The following is a 12,347-nucleotide window of genomic DNA, read 5'->3' as shown; positions in this document are numbered from 1 at the left end:
ATCAAGGATGATTAAATGGTAATACCAATTAGAAGTCAAAAATGCAATGGCCTCCAGCACTTATAACCCTAGCATATTGTACAACCTTATTTTAAACCACAGTTGCCAATTGTCTTTTCAGTTCACCAGCCTATACTTACCTCACCACACACTCACATTTTCTGTGACATTTGACCTAACCCCCTTTTTTGCATTACTTATCTTGTTTCTCTGTAACCCCATTTCGTCTCCCCGTATTTATACTGTGTTAATTACTGCACATTTTTTTAATCCTAATACAAAAAAGACTTGGACTAATTACAGCCTAGATTTTGTCCTGACACATTTAAACTATTTATTTTTTAATCTGAAGATTTAAAATTGTGCATGCCTGTGAAATGGCAACAAACTAAGATATTCATAGGCAATGCTTTAAAAGCCTTCACAGGTAACCAGGTTAGAGTTAAACATGAGCTCTGGTGCTAAAATCATTGCTCTCACTCCAATCTTCATAGTGATACCTCACATGTGTGGTCTAATTCAACAAACTACTTCTCCAGCGCTCAAAAGGAAAGGTTAGTAGTCTGGAGTATGTTGCAAGGTGAGTGTTTCCTCCAGGAAAGTGCCTTAGGGGTGAAGCTCTCCTCAGACAGGGAGATCCAACCACAAACTGAAAAAAGAAAACACAGGGGGTGCAAACGCCTAGCACGTTACCCAAGTTTTATTAAGGTAAATCAAATAAAACAAAATCCTTACTCACAGATGGCAGAAGTGATATGCATGAATAAAACAACCGAACTGTTGGTAAAGGCAATCTGACGTGTTTCGGGGATGTGTCCCCTTCTTCAGTGCTAAAGTCAACAAATGTTCATCTCCTAATATATGTATGTACTGGACACCACATGACTTCACAAAACCCCTCCCTTCAATTAAGAACCATATCAAAACAGAGTGAGCACATGCAAGAAAAAACTAAAAACCAACAAATGAATAAATCAATAAATGAGCATGTTGTACTTGAAGGGTAAGATTATACGTTTCTAACTGCATACGGCATGCATGATATTTTAGTTGTGCATGGCATTTATGAATTTGGGTCCAAGTTTTTGTTTGCTCATTTATTGATTTATTAATTTGTTGGTTTTTAGTTTGATTCCTCTACTTGCAAATGAATAAGGGCGTTGGATTGCAATAATACCTCATTCTGTTTTATACTGATATGGTTCTTAATTGAGGGGAGGGGTTTTGTGTAGTCATGTGGTGCCCAGTACATGCATATATTAGGAGATAAACATTTTTCAGCTTTAGCTTTGAGGAAGGGGACACGTCCACAAAATGTGTCAGCTTCCCGATACCACTAACCGTTTGGAACTGGCTACCACTTTGGTTGACTGTCGATTGTTTTATTCATGCATAACACTTCCGCCTTTTGTGAGTATGGAATTGCTTTATTTGATTTCTCTCAATAAATCTTGAGTGATGTGCTAGGCATTTGCACCCCCTGTGTGTTCTTTTTTCAGTATGTGTGTTCTAATCACTGTTTACATTTACGTACAAGACCTATGTGCTGATTTGCTCTTGCTCATGAGCATGGGGGGATGGGGTGCTTTACAGGTTTTTTTTATGGCTTTTGATTTTATTTAAATTTATTTTTTTACATGACTTCATTTGTCACAGAGAAGATGGCAGAAGGAATGTTACCCCATCTTTTCTGTGGGCAGTCGGTCCAATCACTTGCAGCAGTCAGGAGCAGAAGGAGAGGGAACAGCAGCAAGCTGAGGTGAGGGGTGGCCCATTTCTGATCCCCTTAAAAGTGACTGGGCAGCTTTAGAACCGCTTGGACCAATTTTACATGAAGCCAATCATTGGCTCTAGAAAACATCAGGATCATGGCTGTAGCCATGTTCATAATCTTGGTATAACCACTTCTCATTCAGGTCCTTTATATACTTACACTGGATAGGAGGCCATTAAAGAAACATACAACTTCACTGGTACCATCCTTGTGCACCTAAGCATATGGCACAGTGGCTTAGTGGTTAGCATTTCTGCCTGGCACTACTAGGGTCGTTGATTTGACTCCCAACCATGGCACCACCTGCCTGGAGTTTGCATGTTCTCCCTGTGCCTGCGTGGGTTTCCTCCGGGTACTCCGGTTTCCTCCCACACTCCAAAGACATGTAGGTAGGTTAATTGGATCCTGTATAAATTGTCCATAGTATGTGTATGTATGAATGTGAGTTAGAGACCTTAGATTGTACACCCCTTGAGGGTTAGGGACTGATGTGAATGTACAATATATATGTAAAGTGCTGCGTAAATTGACGGCGCTATATAAGTACCTGAAATAAATAAATATGGGCTTGTATCCTGGTGAACAGGGCTGCTATGGTAGCATTCAGGTCTCTGACATGTTAATAACAGTCAATAAAATATTCAGCTTTACCAACTGCTTCAAAAGGGGATGCAAAAACAATATTTTCCCCAAAATTTACCTGTACCTACCAAGCCCTTTTAACCACTAACCATGTGAACAATGAGATTCTGTCACTACAGTGTCTGAGAGAAATATTCCAACTGTAACTGAAATATTTTTGGAAGGACAGGCTCTTTAATGCCTAGTGTATCTCATATACAGTGTTCTTGTAAATATGCTGATTTGCACTTTATGTACAGGGACCTTTTTGCCACGTACAATCTGAATTAAAATAAATCAAAGCAGCTCCTTCCGGCACAAAAACTACTATACTTCTTTTAAATACCAGAAAAGTTTGGACTTTGTCAAAATCAACAAGAAGCTCCCCTACTGATGTAAACGAAACTGAAATTAGGCTTGTATTGAATTGCTGATCACAGACCTCCATTTACTGTGGCCCAGGCCCCATGAATAGTGTGGCGCTCGAGAGAAATTGCACGCTAAAAAAAGAAAACTGCAAAACAAGTGAAAAAATGCTAAATGCTTAAAAACCACACTCGTTTGTTCAAAGTAGCTATTCACAATGGGATTGATGGCTGTATTCAGCTCCAAGCCATCAGCCAAAGCAACTTTGCTCTGATTCCTGATTCTTTATTCATACCAAACAGGAGCAGAAGCAGTTGGACATACTTAAGCAATAAGGCACCACAGGCAAGCACTTTCCCATAAGTGTCCTGCACTTTGTACATGTTGTCAAGCGACGCAGCTGGGGGTGAACACCCCCCAAAAAATAATATTTTTAAGTATGTTCAAGACCTAGTCATTTCTTTTTCTTTTTTTTTTAAAGGGAGTAAACTTTTTTCTTTGTCTAATGCCTAAAAGTGTATTTACAAATTACTGTAGCTAAGGCTGTTTTTCATTTTATCAGTCCTCATTGTGTGCTGGCTGCAATATTCATAAATGTGCATCTTGAGCCATAGAAAATCAGTATATTATTTTGCCTTGGATAGGGATGATGAATAAACTTCTAATGTTTTTGCTGGAACTTTATATAATGTTCCAAGTTGTTTCAAAAGTGATTATAGGTTACAAGGTGCCACAAACAACTCGCTCCCCCTTTCTTACAACAGATACTTATTTGTCATATTTGTGGCTTTCCATTGGCATTTCAATTCACACAGTATACCTCCAGACCCATACTAATCATCAGAAATTCTACACAAAGGTCACATTGCAATTGCTGTCAGCAAATGTATGTTTTTTAAAGGCTAAGTTCACCTTTACTTAAAAAACAGTAAATGCACATATGTTTTCAGTTTTTGCATTCATTTCTTTTTAAAAAAACAGGAGCCGGTAAACTATTGCACCTGCAATTAGCAGAATGCCGATACGTTGTCACGCTCCTGCACACACTGCCTACAACTCTGTTGCCTGTACCTCTGTATGAACTATAATTTTCAGAGCTGTAGGCAGTGTGATTGAACTGCAGGCATACTGATAAGCACACCCACACTTAATTGAAACTACAAGTCTGTCTGCCACAGTGGCACCTTATTTATCACAGGAATCTATGAATAAATGACATGGCTGTGTGGGTGGAGCCCTGAAACAGCCACACTATGTATAAAAAGTGACAGTGGGTGAGGGGAGTAAAACCCCCACCCACTGTCACATTGAGGGGATGGCAGAAGCAGGGGAAGAGGGGGCAGGAGCTGGAACATGTTATATGTTCCACCCTAAATACATGGAATATGTGGTTCTCTTCCACAAACATTTGAAAATAGTCAGTCAGAAGCTTTGTTTTTAACTAAAAACACACTAGAACCAGGGGTGTTTAATACTGTTGGTGTAGGTTTTGAACAAAAATACATGAACAATGTATTCCAACAAAGATCATACTTTGGGCCCTTCTACCAGAGAAAAAGTGTGGTGCACGGAGAATCGCTTCGGTGAAACATCAGGGGTCTAAACAGACCCCCGATGTCAGAGAATGGATCTGAGGACCATCAATAGATTTTAAAACCTCATAGTCCCTCCACATTACTAGCCTCAGCACAGCTCTATAACACATTCTTTGATTTTTTTATTCCTCAAAATAAGGCATCAAATTCTTACCTCACCTCACATTTCTTCCTGACCCACTCAGTTATATTGGTTCTTCTCTCTTCCACTTCTCTCTACTTGACTCTGTATCTCTGATTAAATTGGTCTCTAATATAAAATCTGCCACCTGGATACTTGATCCTATTCCCACCCATTCTCAATATCATAAATGACTCCCTTAGCACCGGTTCTGTACCAACAATCCTTAAAACTGCAGTTATTACCCCAGTACCAAAAAAACCCAACATGGCTCTGGACAACTTAAATAACTTTCGCCCCTTATCTAACTTACCCTTCCTTGCCAAGATCCTCGAGTGAGTTGTGATATCTCAGTTACATAATCACCTGGCATTAAATAACCTATTTGAACTCTTCCAATCTGGTTTTCAGCAACTGCACAGCACAGAAACTGCTTTGGTCAAAGTTACTAACAACCTTCTGTTAGCTTCTGATTCCAGCTCACTAACTATTCTTATTCTACTGGATCTTAGTTCTGCATTTGATACTGCAGACCACAATCTTTTACTCTCTCATCTTGAATCCATAGCTGGAGTCTCAGAATTGGCTCTGAAGTGGATTAAATCATATCTTACTGTTCGCTGTCACTTTGTTTCTCTTGGTGGACTTCAGTCTAAAGTTGGTCCAATCAAGTGCAGTGTTCCTCGGGGCTCAATCTTGGGTCCCTTACTTTTTAGCATTTACAGGTTTCCACTCAGCCAACTGCTTAGATCACATGGGCTCAAATATTACTTCTATGCTGACGACACCCAGATATACATTCACACTAAACTGGATTCCACTTTGAATGCTTCTCTCCTATCCACCTGTATTTACTATATAAAAACTTGGATGGCCCATAATTTCCTTCAATTAAACTGACAAGGCTGGAGTCATGCTTATTGGCACCCCCTATCAATTGTGTAAGGACAATCCTGGTGGCCTATGTATCGATGGCACTGTACTTGAGCTTCAGTCTAAATTTAAAAATCTAGGGGTGATATTTGATGCTAGCTTAACCTTTGATTCCCATGTACAAAATTTGTTTTACACTTGAGAAACATTGCTCAGCTGCATCCTATACTATCATACAGTGTAGCTGAAAAGCTGATCCATATATTTGTGTTCTCTCAACTTGATTACTGCAATGCTCTACTCGCTGGTGTAAATCCACATTATGTACAAAATTCTGGTCTGGTAATTCTGTTACAAGTGACCATATAACCCCTATCCTGGAGTCCTTGCACTTGCTACCTGTCAGGTTTCGCATAGACTTTAAGATCCTCTTGCTCACCTATAAGTCTCTTCATGGTTTGGCACCCCATTATCTCGCTGAATTTTTATCTACTTACTCCTCCGTAACCTAAGCTCCTCAAATTCGGGTCTTCTGTGTATCCCCCCTACTCACCTATACTTGATGGATAGAGTAAGAAAAAGTTAGAACTAGAGATGAGCGAATTATTCAAAAATTCGATTCGGCTGATTCGCCGAATTTCAGGAAGAAATTCGATTCGATGCGAATTTATTCGCTACGAAGTTAACTTATAAAAAGGGTTTCTAGGCTTCAGAGAGCCTTTAAATTAGTGCAGAACACTGTACCTTTAATTTAAATGCCCTTGGAGATGAGGAAGGAGAAGGAGAAGGATGAGAAGAAGGAGAAGGATGAAAAGAAGGAGAAAGAGAAGGATGAGAAGAAGGAGAAGGATGAGAAGAAGGATGAGAAGAAGGAGAAGGAGAAGGAGGAGAAGGAGAAGGAGAAGGAGGAGAAGGAGAAGGAGAAGGAGAAGGATGAGAAGAAGGAGAAGGATGAGAAGATGGAGAAGGAGAAGGATGAGAAGAAGGAGAAGGAGAAGGATGAGAAGAAGGAGAAGGAGAAGGATGAGAAGAAGGAGAAGGATGAGAAGAAGGAGAAGGAGAAGGATGAGAAGAAGGAGAAGGATGAGAAGAAGGAGAAGGATGAGAAGAAGGAGAAGGATGAGAAGAAGGATGAGAAGAAGGAGAAGGATGAGAAGAAGGATGAGAAGAAGGAGAAGGATGAGAAGGAGAAGGATGAGAAGAAGGATGAGAAGAAGGAGAAGGATGAGAAGAAGGATGAGAAGAAGGAGAAGGATGAGAAGAAGGAGAAGGAGAAAGATGAGAAGAAGGAGAAGGATGAGAAGAAGGAGAAGGAGAAGGATGAGAAGAAGGAGAAGGATGAGAAGAAGGAGAAGGATGAGAAGAAGGAGAAGGATGAGAAGATGGAGAAGGAGAAGGATGAGAAGAAGGAGAAGGATGAGAAGAAGGAGAAGGAGAAGGATGAGAAGAAGGAGAAGGAGAAGGGTGAGAAGAAGGATGAGAAGAAGGAGAAGGAGAAGGAGGAGAAGGAGAAGGAGAAGGAGGAGAAGGAGAAGGAGAAGGAGAAGGAGAAGGATGAGAAGATGGAGAAGGAGAAGGATGAGAAGAAGGAGAAGGATGAGAAGAAGGAGAAGGATGAGAAGAAGGAGAAGGATGAGAAGAAGGAGAAGGATGAGAAGATGGAGAAGGAGAAGGATGAGAAGAAGCAGAAGGAGAAGGATGAGAAGAAGGAGAAGGAGAAGGATGAGAAGAAGGAGAAGGAGAAGGATGAGAAGAAGGAGAAGGATGAGAAGAAGGAGAAGGAGAAGGATGAGAAGAAGGAGAAGGATGAGAAGAAGGAGAAGGATGAGAAGAAGGATGAGAAGAAGGAGAAGGATGAGAAGAAGGATGAGAAGAAGGAGAAGGATGAGAAGAAGGAGAAGGATGAGAAGAAGGATGAGAAGAAGGAGAAGGATGAGAAGAAGGATGAGAAGAAGGAGAAGGATGAGAAGAAGGAGAAGGAGAAGGATGAGAAGAAGGAGAAGGATGAGAAGAAGGAGAAGGAGAAGGATGAGAAGAAGGAGAAGGAGAAGGATGGGAAGAAGGAGAAGGATGAGAAGAAGGAGAAGGAGAAGGATGAGAAGATGGAGAAGGAGAAGGATGAGAAGAAGGAGAAGGAGAAGGATGAGAAGAAGGAGAAGGAGAAGGATGAGAAGAAGGAGAAGGTGAAGGATGAGAAGAAGGAGAAGGATGAGAAGAAGGAGAAGGAGAAGGATGAGAAGAAGGAGAAGGATGAGAAGAAGGAGAAGGATGAAAAGAAGGAGAAGGAGAAGGATGAGAAGAAGGAGAAGGAGAAGGATGAGAAGATGGAGAAGGAGAAGGATGAGAAGAAGGAGAAGGATGAGAAGAAGGAGAAGGAGAAGGATGAGAAGAAGGAGAAGGATGAGAAGAAGGAGAAGGATGAGAAGAAGGATGAGAAGAAGGATGAGAAGAAGGAGAAGGATGAGAAGAAGGATGAGAAGAAGGAGAAGGATGAGAAGAAGAAGGATGAGAAGAAGGAGAAGGATGAGAAGAAGAAGAAGGATGAGAAGAAGGAGAAGGATGAGAAAAAGGAGAAGGATGAGAAGAAGAAGAAGGATGAGAAGAAGAAGAAGGATGAGAAGAAGAAGAAGGATGAGAAGAAGAAGAAGGATGAGAAGAAGAAGAAGGATGAGAAGAAGAAGAAGGATGAGAAGAAGGAGAATTCAAAGCCGGCAAAAAGTGTATCTACAGAGCTCCGCTATTTCTTAGGCTATTTCTGACAGTTCTGTGACATTCACTCCATACAGAGGTTGAAACCGCTGTATGGAGTGAATGTCACAGAACTGTCAGAAATAGGCTATTTCTGACAGTTCTGTGACATTCACTCCATACAGCGGTTGAAACATTGTATCTATTTGTTTCCATAAATGGATCCATTTATGGAAACAAATAGATACAATGTTTCAACCGCTGTATGGAGGGAATGTCCCAGAACTGTCAGAAATAGGCTATTTCTGACAGTTCTGTGACATTCCCTCCATACAGCGGTTTCAACCGCTGTATGGAGGGAATGTCACAGAACTGTCAGAAATAGCCTATTTCTGACAGTTCTGGGACATTCACTCCATACAGCGGTTGAAACATTGTATCTATTTGTTTCCATGAATGGATCCATTTATGGAAACAAATAGATACAATGTTTCAACCGCTGTATGGAGTGAATGTCACAGAACTGTCAGAAATAGCGGAGCTCTGCAGATACACTTAGCGGAGCTCTGCAGATACACTTTTTGCCGGCTTGGAATTAATCTTATTTTCATCCTACTTCTTCTTCTTCTTCTTCATCATCCTCATCCTCTTCTTCTGAGGATGAGGATGAAGAAGAAGAAGAAGAAGAAGAAGTAGGATGAAAATAAGATTAATTCCAAGCCGGCAAAAAGTGTATCTGCAGAGCTCCTCTAAGTGTATCTGCAGAATAGAGGAGCTCTGCAGATACACTTTTTGCCGGCTTGGAATTATTCTTATTTTCATCCTACTTCTTCTTCTTCTTCTTCATCCTCATCCTCAGAAGAAGAAGAAGAGGATGAGGATGAGGATGAAGAGGAAGAAGAAGAAGAAGAAGAAGTAGGATGAAAATAAGAATAATTCCAAGCCGGCAAAAAGTGTATCTGCAGAGCTCCTCTATTCTGCAGATACACTTAGAGGAGCTCTGCAGATACACTTTTTGCCGGCTTGGAATTATTCTTATTTTCATCCTACTTCTTCTTCATCCTCATCCTCTTCTTCTTCTGAGGATGAGGATGAGGATGATGAAGAAGAAGAAGTAGGATGAAAATAAGAAGAATTCCAAGCCGGCAAAAAGTGTATCTGCAGAGCTCCTCTAAGTGTATCTGCAGAATAGAGGAGCTCTGCAGATACACTTTTTGCCGGCTTGGAATTATTCTTATTTTCATCCTACTTCTTCTTCTTCATCCTCATCCTCAGAAGAAGAAGAAGAGGATGAGGATGAGGATGAAGAGGAAGAAGAAGAAGAAGAAGAAGTAGGATGAAAATAAGAATAATTCCAAGCCGGCAAAAAGTGTATCTGCAGAGCTCCTCTATTCTGCAGATACACTTAGAGGAGCTCTGCAGATACACTTTTTGCCGGCTTGGAATTCTTCTTATTTTCATCCTACTTCTTCTTCTTCTTCTTCTTCATCCTCATCCTCTTCTTCTTCTGAGGATGAGGATGAGGATGAAGAAGAAGAAGAAGAAGAAGAAGTAGGATGAAAATAAGATTAATTCCAAGCCGGCAAAAAGTGTATCTGCAGAGCTCCTCTAAGTGTATCTGCAGAATAGAGGAGCTCTGCAGATACACTTTTTGCCGGCTTGGAATTATTCTTAGTTTCATCCTACTTCTTCTTCTTCTTCATCCTCATCCTCTTCTTCTTCTTCTGAGGATGAGGATGAAGAAGAAGAAGAAGAAGTAGGATGAAAATAAGATTATTCTGCAGATACACTTAGAGGAGCTCTGCAGATACACTTTTTGCCGGCTTGGAATTAATCTTATTTTCATCCTACTTCTTCTTCTTCTTCTTCATCCTCATCCTCAGAAGAAGAAGAAGAGGATGAGGATGAAGAAGAAGAAGAAGTAGGATGAAACTAAGAATAATTCCAAGCCGGCAAAAAGTGTATCTGCAGAGCTCCTCTAAGTGTATCTGCAGAATAGAGGAGCTCTGCAGATACACTTTTTGCCGGCTTGGAATTATTCTTATTTTCATCCTACTTCTTCTTCTTCCTCTTCATCCTCATCCTCATCCTCTTCTTCTTCTGAGGATGAGGATGAAGAAGAAGAAGAAGAAGAAGAAGAAGTAGGATGAAAATAAGAATAATTCCAAGCCGGCAAAAAGTGTATCTGCAGAGCTCCTCTATTCTGCAGATACACTTAGAGGAGCTCTGCAGATACACTTTTTGCCGGCTTGGAATTAATCTTATTTTCATCCTACTTCTTCTTCTTCTTCTTCTTCTTCATCCTCATCCTCATCCTCAGAAGAAGAAGAGGATGAGGATGATGAAGAAGAAGAAGAAGAAGAAGTAGGATGAAAATAAGAAGAATTCCAAGCCGGGAAAAAGTGTATCTGCAGAGCTCCTCTAAGTGTATCTGCAGAATAGAGGAGCTCTGCAGATACACTTTTTGCCGGCTTGGAATTATTCTTATTTTCATCCTACTTCTTCTTCTTCTTCTTCTTCCTCTTCATCCTCATCCTCATCCTCTTCTTCTTCTTCTGAGGATGAGGATGAAGAAGAAGAAGTAGGATGAAAATAAGAATAATTCCAAGCCGGCAAAAAGTGTATCTGCAGAGCTCCTCTATTCTGCAGATACACTTAGAGGAGCTCTGCAGATACACTTTTTGCCGGCTTGGAATTCTTCTTATTTTCATCCTACTTCTTCTTCTTCTTCATCCTCATCCTCATCCTCAGAAGAAGAAGAGGATGAGGATGAAGAAGAAGTAGGATGAAAATAAGAATAATTCCAAGCCGGCAAAAAGTGTATCTGCAGAGCTCCTCTAAGTGTATCTGCAGAATAGAGGAGCTCTGCAGATACACTTTTTGCCGGCTTGGAATTATTCTTATTTTCATCCTACTTCTTCTTCTTCTTCATCCTCATCCTCAGAAGAAGAAGAAGAAGAGGATGAGGATGAGGATGAAGAGGAAGAAGAAGAAGAAGAAGTAGGATGAAAATAAGAATACTTCCAAGCCGGCAAAAAGTGTATCTGCAGAGCTCCTCTAAGTGTATCTGCAGAATAGAGGAACTCTGCAGATACACTTTTTGCCGGCTTGGAATTATTCTTATTTTCATCCTACTTCTTCTTCTTCTTCATCCTCATCCTCAGAAGAAGAAGAAGAGGATGAGGATGAAGAGGAAGAAGAAGAAGAAGTAGGATGAAAATAAGAATAATTCCAAGCCGGCAAAAAGTGTATCTGCAGAGCTCCTCTATTCTGCAGATACACTTAGAGGAGCTCTGCAGATACACTTTTTGCCGGCTTGGAATTCTTCTTATTTTCATGCTACTTCTTCTTCTTCTTCATCCTCATCCTCTTCTTCTTCTTCTGAGGATGAGGATGAGGATGAAGAAGAAGAAGAAGAAGAAGAAGAAGTAGGATGAAAATAAGATTAATTCCAAGCCGGCAAAAAGTGTATCTGCAGAGCTCCTCTAAGTGTATCTGCAGAATAGAGGAGCTCTGCAGATACACTTTTTGTCGGCTTGGAATTATTCTTATTTTCATCCTACTTCTTCTTCTTCTTCATCCTCATCCTCAGAAGAAGAAGAAGAGGATGAGGATGAGGATGAGGATGAAGAGGAAGAAGAAGAAGAAGTAGGATGAAAATAAGAATAATTCCAAGCCGGCAAAAAGTGTATCTGCAGAGCTCCTCTATTCTGCAGATACACTTAGAGGAGCTCTGCAGATACACTTTTTGCCGGCTTGGAATTCTTCTTATTTTCATCCTACTTCTTCTTCTTCTTCATCCTCATCCTCTTCTTCTTCTTCTGAGGATGAGGATGAAGAAGAAGAAGAAGAAGAAGAAGTAGGATGAAAATAAGATTAATTCCAAGCCGGCAAAAAGTGTATCTGCAGAGCTCCTCTAAGTGTATCTGCAGAATAGAGGAGCTCTGCAGATACACTTTTTGCCGGCTTGGAATTATTCTTATTTTCATCCTACTTCTTCTTCTTCTTCTTCTTCTTCTTCATCCTCATCCTCAGAAGAAGAAGAAGAGGATGAGGATGAGGATGAAGAGGAAGAAGAAGAAGTAGGATGAAAATAAGAATAATTCCAAGCCGGCAAAAAGTGTATCTGCAGAGCTCCTCTATTCTGCAGATACACTTAGAGGAGCTCTGCAGATACACTTTTTGCCGGCTTGGAATTATTCTTATTTTCATCCTACTTCTTCTTCTTCTTCTTCATCCTCATCCTCTTCTTCTTCTTCTGAGGATGAGGATGAAGAAGAAGAAGAAGAAGAAGTAGGATGAAAATAAG

The 12,347-nt window shown here is 40.5% G+C and overlaps 1 protein-coding gene across 1 annotated transcript in view; it reads right to left on the bottom strand.

The window, feature by feature from the left end:
- The window catches only part of LOC149451620 (dynein axonemal heavy chain 11-like), a 590,344-nt gene that overhangs the window by 482,577 nt on the left and 95,420 nt on the right, over positions 1-12,347 (bottom strand). The window lies entirely within an intron of this gene.

This window comes from Staurois parvus, unplaced genomic scaffold, assembly GCF_062004578.1.
Source record: "Staurois parvus isolate SC_StPar_1 unplaced genomic scaffold, SC_StPar_1.0 ptg000530l, whole genome shotgun sequence".
Taxonomy (NCBI): Eukaryota; Metazoa; Chordata; class Amphibia; order Anura; family Ranidae; genus Staurois; species Staurois parvus.
Note: the sequence above shows the minus strand (reverse complement) of the source record. Positions and strands in the feature narration are given on the sequence as shown.